Below are 8,858 nucleotides of genomic sequence, written 5' to 3'. Positions count from 1 at the left end.
AGATTCCTAGAAAGGATGGTAGATTCTTTTTTGTAGTCTGCCACATCACTACAATTACGCCTGATCCGGAGAAATTGCCGAAAGGTAAATTGGAGCGTAAAGCTCTCGGGTGATGGCTTTCGTAATGGAGCAAGCTATTACGATCTGTGGGCTTTCTGAACATCGTGGTGTTGAGTCTCCCCTCTAGTAATGAAACGTATTCCCTCCTACATTCAGGACACCACCGATGTCTTGCGACTATTGAACTCACTCCAAGACATAGGACACATTGACCTCCTGGTTACTCTAGATGTGGAGGCCCTCTATACCAACATCCCCCAGACGGCCACACTAGAAGTAATAGAGGAACGGTTAGGACTGGAAGAGTGGAATTCGAACACTCCACCTTCGTTCATCATGGAATGCGCCACCTTGGCTCTTACTGAAAATTTCTTTGAGTTCAAGGGTAAATATTTCCATCAGACCCAAGGGACTTCGATGGGCAGTACTTTTGTCCCCTCAGTGGCATGTCTTTACATGGCTGATTTCGAAGAGAAACATATACACCACCAATCAAACCCCTTTTCAGATAACATCAAAATGTGGAGGCGCTTCATAGATGATATTCTTGTCCTATGGACGGGCCCACCCAATTCACATGAGGCTTTCTTTGAATAGGTTAATACACTCAACCCTTATCTACACTTTACTATGTCCTCCTCAGCGAATGAGATTGCTTTCCTTGACCTGACGATAAGATTACTAGAGGGGAGACTCAACACCACGATGTTCAGAAAGCCCACAGATCGTAATAGCTTGCTCCATTACGAAAGCCATCACCCGAGAGCTTTACGCTCCAATTTACCTTTCGGGCAATTTCTCTGGATCAGGCGTAATTGTAGTGATGTGGCAGACTACAAAAAAGAATCTACCATCCTTTCTAGGAATCTACTTGACAGAGGTTACCCGAAAAGAGAGGTCGCTAAGGCAAACAAACGGGCCAGAAACAACAACAGAGAAGCCCTACTGGAAAGACGGGAGAAAACACCTGTCGAGAACCAGCCAATCACCTGTGTTACCACTTTCACCCCCCTATCAAACAAAATCAAGAGCACAATCAAACGCCACTGGGGTATCCTTAACACAGGCGATATGAACCTCGAACAGCCTAGATTCGCAGTCAAAAGGTCACAGAACGTTAAAGACATCCTGATTAATACAAGACCTAAAACGACAAAGAAATGCACTCAGCAGACCTTATGGAACCTACCTCCCGTCACTGGCCATTACCCATGTGGCACATGCGGGGTATGTAAATACACTACACCCCATAAATCCATACAACTCTCTGACACTTTCAAGTGGGAAATCAGGGGTCACACTAACTGCAACACCACCCACTGCATATACATGCTGACATGCCCATGTGGTCTACAATATATTGGGATGACAACCCACCCAATCAAAACACGTATCATTGAACACCGAAGCAACTTTCGCTGTAAGAAAACCCACACTAAAATGTGTAAGCACTATGTGGAAAACAACCACAACGCGGACTCATTGAGGTGGGTGGTGCTTGAATCCAGTCCTAACTGCCCCAAGAATGCCTTATTCCGGAAAGAACAAAGGTGGGTCTACCGCCTCTCTTCTGATAAACAAGGACTCAATAAGGATATTCCTTGGCACTCCCTGTAAACTAGTCACTGACTGTCCCGCTAACCACCAGCTTTTTAATATGCTCTCATCCATTGCTAACCGTCCGCTTCCCTTGTGCTTATCTGCAAGCCCAACAAAAATTCCCTTTTAATGATACAGCGAACTTCAGTTCGGCCTTTAACTCCAGATACCATCTAAACCATTGCACTATGGCTGACACCATCCTCTTACTTAACACGTGATCCACTAAGTGGGCGTAAACTGACGCATCCTTATGACGCGGCCACCTATAAATAGTACACGCCCCGAGCGTCTTTACCTATTCGAGCTCGGCGGCGATGGGTAGGTGAATCCGCACGGACACGGGAAGTTTGAGGTAAGACAATCCCCTCCCAACCAACCCCTGGTTACCCCTGCAAACCCACCACAGGAGTCAACTTGACTTGACCCCTTCTGACTCGAACCTTCCAAAGCTAACAGGTTCATCTTCTCCCTCAGCCAAAACTGTAGGCACAACCCTGATGTACCGACTCGCCGACTACTCGTGTGGTAATTAATCCCCGACCATTAGGTGAGTCAGGAGTCAGCATTGTACCACCATCACTGTTGGGCCCTCCACATCCACAGTCATGGGATTCTCTCCGAGACTGCTGCTGCGGTTTTTAGTACACTGTTTTTAAATGAGTTTTCACCACACCATTCCTTTCACGTACATAGTGTGTAAGAGTGTTCACTATGCACTGCACCCTGCGACATCACAGGCATGTCTTAGCCGTGGGAGTAGTTTTACACCGCCGCTAACATACTGTATCATGTTATTGTTCTGGCTCTGACCTCATATGCTTACAGGAGAATTATAAATATGTTAACCTTGTTCCTTTTTCTCCCCTGTTTAGGCATAGGATTAACCATTGAGGTAATCTATACCCACACCTAACACATGACACCAGCATGTTTTTCTTTCCTTTTCAGCTCTCACCATCACTAGGTCCTGAAGAATCGCGGAAAACTTTCCCATGCGAGAAACATGTCGACCAACCCTCACTCTAGTCTCTTCTAGGGTTACGCTACCTAACCTGCCGTCACCCAGCGAGCTAGACTCACGTTTTTAACTGCAGTAGGGGGACCCCCAGAATAAAGTGTTTTCCGGCACCCCCTGCTACATTTTAATCACTTTCTCCAGGAAACTTACTGCCCTAACCCACACACCCGCACTTCACCAATAGGCTGTTGGACAAAAAGATCTCCGCCAAAGAGCCCCTCTCCGAGGTGAGCCCGTCGGGGATTGCACCGCCTCCCCGACGAGGAGCAGCGCCTATGATGAAGCATGACACCCTTTTGGGTGTGTGAGGCAAACACGTCCAACAAAATGGATGTCCAAAGGTGTAACACACACACCTCCGGTCACGCCAGTCTCATTTAATTCCTCACATTCTTTAGGAACAGTTCAGCAATAACCATCTTGAGACGTGCCATCATTTACACGACTCACAATCCGGGTTTAGATCCGGATATAGCACAGAGACTGAGCTGCTGGTGGTTTCTGAAACCCTTTGTGAATGTTTGGACACAGGTGAAGCAGCGATGCTGGTGCTTCTCGACCTGTCAGCGGCATTCGATACGGTCTCTCATGATATTTTGCTTGAGAGACTTTACATCCTCGGGATTCAGGGTACCCCTCTATCCTGGATCAGATCCTTTCAAGATCGCCGCACTCAACAGGTCTCCCTTCAGCCATTTGTGTCCGAGGAGAAACCACTGAACTGTGGAGTCCCTTCGGGCTCAGCACTGGGCCCGCTATTTTGTTATGTATATCTCTCTCCTCTGGCCGCAGTGGTAGAATCTTGTGATGTCAGAGTGATTTCTTATGCTGACAACACACAATTGGTGTTCTCATTTAAGGATTACTCTGAAGCAGCTTTCTCAAATTTTAGACACTGCTTGTGCAACATCTCCACCCGGTTGGCATCAAACACGCTTAGGCTCAACTCTGATAAAACCGAGGTGCTGTTTTTTCATCAAAAAACCCTCCTGCACCTCTATGATGGTGGCCATTGGAGTTAAACCCCCCTCCGGAACCTGTGGACTCAGCCAGGAACTCGGATTCCGGTTCAACAACGAGTTATCCTGTAAATTTCAATTTAACCAAGTTTCATCAGCGTGTTTCAGTAAATTGTACATGAATCACAAAATTCTCCCTTTTCTCCCTCTGGAATTTTGCCATACCATTGTTCACACCCTGATCACCTCACATCTGGAATATGCCACCTGTCTCTACGCTGGGGCTCCTGCCTACCTGATCAAACGCTTACAGATTGTTTAGAACGCGGCGGCCAGGTTGATCGATAACATCCCATACCGCCACTCGATTTCTCCCCACCTGAAGAAGCTTCACTGGCTTTCAGTGACCTGGCGCATTCAGTTTAAGTCATTGGTTTTGGCTTTTAGAGCAATGCAGGGTCAGGGACCGTCCTACTTTAGACCCCGACTTAAGCATGCTTTTTCTAACCGCTCACTCAGATCAAACCATCTCCGCCTTTTGGTGACTCCCCGTTTTCTCCGCTCCAGAATGGATGGCAGAGCTTTCGCAGTGATCACAGCCAAAGCCTGGAGCAGCCTGCCAATGTCCTTGTGGATGGCTGAATCTGAATCTATTTTCCGATGAGTACGGCCAGAAAGAAAGCTACAAAGCTTTCTTTCTGGCCGTACTCAAGGTGTCAGACTGGGCTCCCACTCCTCACCCTCAAGGGTGTTAACTAAGGGAGTGCCACAGGGCTCGTGCCTTAGCCCCACGCTTTTTAACATTTATGTGGCCCCCTTAGCAAATCTGATAAGATCTTATGGATTCTCTCCGGTGTCATACGCTGATGACACCCAGCTCTTGTTTCCCTTTCAAACTCTCACACCGGCAATTCAGTCAACCTTTGCGGATGGGATGAGAGCAGTAGCGCATTGGATGGCTCAGAACTTCCTCCAATGCAATGTGTCCAAAACCAAGGTCATGCTGTTTGAAATGAAATGAAATGAAAATTAGGTTTATAAAGCGCTGCAGTTGCCCTGAGGCGTCCAGGCGCTGAAGCTAACCTAACAAACCTGACCGCTAAGGCTGTTAATTGTTGAACAGGAGAGTTTTGAGCTGTTTCCTAAAGCTGGTGAGATTTGTATTGTTTCGCATCTGCAGCGGGAGAGTATTCCACAGTTTGGCAATGTTGTATGAAAATGAGCGTCCTCCTGCTCTGGATCTAAATATTCGAGGGATTGTGGCAAGAGTAGCAGTTGAGGAACGTAGAATTTTATTGGGTTGGTATGGGGAAATCAGGGAAGAGTTGATTTCTGGGCCCGTTTTCCAGAAAGTCTGGTGGGCGATGCAGAGAGCCTTAAACTTTACTCTCTCCCTGACAGGCAGCCAGTGCAAAGTTTTTAGGCCGGATTTTATTGAGGTCCTCCGAGGGATTCCCAGGAGCGCCCGGGCAGCACAGTTTTGAGTGCGCTGAAGTTTTTGTAGAGTATAGTCCGGGGCTCCAAGATAAAGGGCATTGTTAAAATCCAGCCGTGATTGGATCAAGCCCTGTATGACAATTTGTCTGGCCTCGAATGGAAGGAGGGGAAGGATTTTTTTAATTACCCTGAGAAGGCCAATACAAGTGGCTGACACTTTGGTGGCTTGAGTGTTTAGGCTCAGCGACTTGTCAAGCCATACTCCCAGACTTTTGATAGTATCTTTGGGGAGGGGGGGGGAGCCCATACTTGAGGGCCAAATTAGCTCCAGAGTAGAGGGAGTTGCTGGGCCAAGGAGCATAAGCTCCGTTTTATCATCATTAAGTTTCAAGCATGAGCTCGACATCCACCCTTTTACGTCCTCCAGACAGGCCGCCAGGTCAGGTGGAGTCTGAAGACCGCTCTTCTGTGCAAGGGAGACCACCAGCTGGGTGTCGTCCGCATAGGAGATGATATTAACACCATGCGGACGAACAATCCCAGCCAGCGGCCTCATGTACACATTGAAGAGCGTAGGGCTTAGGGAGGAGCCCTGCGGCACTCCGCACCCCAGTGGCCTACTGGAGGATACTGCTGTGCCGTCGAAGACCTGGAAGGTCCTGTCTGACAGGAAGGATTCCAGCCACGACAGGGCATCTCCGGATACCCCTAGGTCGGCAAGACGGTTCAACAGGATCTTGTGATGTACCGTGTCGAACGCGGCGCTTAGATCGAGGAGGATCACTGCCACTGATCCCCCCTCGATCCAAGATCCGTCTTGCGTCCTCGGTTACAGCTAAAAGGGCAGTCTCTGTCCCGTGTTTGGGGCGAAAACCCGTCTGGGAAGCATCAAGAAGGTGGTTGTCCTCGAGAAATGTCGTCAGAGTGGCATTGACGTGCTTCTCCAGGATTTTTGACACCCAAGGGAGCAAAGAGATAGGACGATAGTTACCCGCATTAGCTGGGTCCAGGGAGGGTTTCTTTAGGAGGGCCCGCACCATTGCGTGCTTCCAGGTTACGGGTACTGTCTTGCTCAGCATAGAGGAGTTCAGCAGCTCCAACAGGGTGGGGAAGACAATATCACTGGCTAGACCCAGTGGGCCTGGAGGGGCTGGATCGCGGGGAGAGCCTGTTTTTATTTGTAGGGCTAGTTTCTTCAAAATTTCCATAGTTAGCAAGGGAAATGATTTCAGCTCAATATCCCTGTCAGGGGCAAAGTCCAAGCATTGAGAGGACTGATCGGTGGGTAAATTGGGGAAAGAGGAGGGCGACTCTTCTATGGTCCCCAGAATGGTGGCCCCTGGAGTTAGGCCCTGTCCCCAACCCCAAACCAATAGCAAAAAACCTTGGCGTCAAACTAGACCAGGCGCTCCTGCTCAAGGAGCACACCACTCAAGTGGCAGGTGCTTGCCTCTACGTGGTGGGGCTACTGCAACACGTTTTTCCATTTCTGCCAGACAATCATAGAAAAACACTCATACAAACCATTATAATAAGCAGAATGGATTACTGCAACGGTCTATACCTATCGGCAAATGAGGAACAGCTGGATAAACTTCAGGTTGTCCAAAATACGGCAGCTAGACTGGCTCTCAATGCCCCTCCCAGAACACCTTCCCGTCCTCTACTTCGCCAACTTCATTGGCTGCCAGTAAAGCAGCGCATCAAATTTAAAATTTGTAGTATGATACACAGATGCTTGTTTGGAACTAGCCCCAAATACCTAAAAGAAAAATTTGTCCCATACACCCCCGGACGTACTCTACGTTCAAGCAACCATCAGCTGCTACAGGTCCCAAAGATAAGAAGAGCCAGACAGGGCGGTCGAGCCCTGTCCTAAAAAGGACCTATCCTCTGGAACTCCCTACCCACTGAACTGAAACAGATCAGTAATCTTGAACCCTTCAGGAAAAAACTCAAAACTTACCTCTTTACCCTGCCATAAAGCTAGTCAACTTCCCCCGTACAGCTCAAATCGTACAGTAAACTGTCCAGTATAAGCAACAGCGCAGAGATATCCCTTCGGGAATTGACTCAGGCGCTTTACAAGCAAATAAATAAATAAATAAACTTGAAGACCTGGCTGTTTTCCAACTCTTAGCCCTCTATGAGTTCCCGCTCCTGCCACCTGTCTTAGAGCCGGGAAACGCCTGCTGGGGGTAGCTGTGCACTTTACAAGCTTTAAATATTAATAATAATAATGTTGATTCTGTTAATGACCTGAGTTTGACTCCGTTCCACATTCCTCTTCATTAGAAGCTCAGCCTTTGACTTCCCTTTCTCTTCTTTCTTAATCCTCAACATGCAAGGTACAAGTTTTGAAGAAAGTTTCCTTCCTCTTAACACCTCAAACGGCATTCTACCTTTTACTGAATGAGGTTTTGCAGCCCCCCCATTGTACATTGGAGGCCATCTTGGACAAGATGAATGCAGCCTGAGAGCGGAGGAGGAGAATGGCAGAAAACAATAACTGCAGAAATGATGCAAAAGACACAAACAAGCAGAAACATGCCAATAACAAGAAGGCAGCAATGCACACTGGAGGTGGGAGTCTAGCGCCACACCAGGAGCTGGATGACATGGAGGAAATGGTATCCACCATATCAGTCTGGAGACGATGGCAGGACTCGGGGACAGGAAACTGCACCAAACAACAGACACAACAGCAACAGGGAGAAGAACCAGCAAGGACTGGGGGAAGGGGGAGGTCGGCACAATGGCACACATGAACACCTAAGCACAGCACAACTGCAGACAAACCATGCCCAAGAGTAACAAAACCAACCAGGAGCACAAGTGACACAACACAGCAATGTGACACCACTGAACAAGAACAGAAGTGAAGACAACACCACCTGAAAGGAAGAAGGGTGAGCCACATCAGAGAGGAAGGAACATTTCACACACAATGCAGCACACACACATAGGAAGCACAGCACCCCAACATCGAACACAATGTGGTACAAACTCCAACTTGTGCACAAACAAACACAGGACACAAGTGCACCCGCCTGTGGCCGGTAAAAGTCCATATGCAACTGGCATAGCATGAAACAGGGACATGATAATGCCCAAGTAGAAACACACAGTCCTGATGGCCTAGAAATGCACGTATGGCAGGGAACCAGAGAGTCTGTAACATACACATTGGCATACAAATCAAGAAACGACACCGTTGGAGACAAGTGAAAGTGCGGAAACTTTATCAACAAGTGCGAGTCAGTATGGCCAAGAGAAGTCAATAAACAGCCTGTGGAGACTTCGAAATATCGCAACATCGCAAAAACAGGAGCAGGAGTGGGTTAATTTCCTCAGGGAAAATTTTAAAGACGAACAACCACATGACCTGGACAACTTCCATTTACCAACTGTGAAGCACATTGGTGAAAAAGGAATACAATCGCAGATCACTTGAGTAAACTACTCAACAGAAGGAATAACAAACATAATAAAGAAAGGCAAAAGGGATTGTGCTCCCGGTCCAAATGGTATTCCCCAGGCTACTTTTAAATATGATTCGGAGTACTGGAGCCCAATACTAGGGAAACTACACACTGATGTAGAATTAATCAATCAAATCCTAGAAAGCTGGCAAGGATTAATCATTACTCCCATTTACAAAGGAGGGGACAGATCGAGTCCAAAAAAGTATAGGCTAATCGCCTGACAGGATGTTGAAGCCAAATATTTTGCCTGATTAATCCTTAAAGATCTGTCTGAATGGTCTAGTGATAGTAACCTTA

The sequence above is a fragment of the Lissotriton helveticus genome (assembly GCF_964261635.1).
Source record: "Lissotriton helveticus chromosome 1_1 unlocalized genomic scaffold, aLisHel1.1 SUPER_1_unloc_87, whole genome shotgun sequence".
Lineage (NCBI taxonomy): Eukaryota > Metazoa > Chordata > Amphibia > Caudata > Salamandridae > Lissotriton > Lissotriton helveticus.
The sequence above is the reverse complement of the archived record's forward strand: the minus strand, read 5'-3'. Positions refer to the sequence as shown.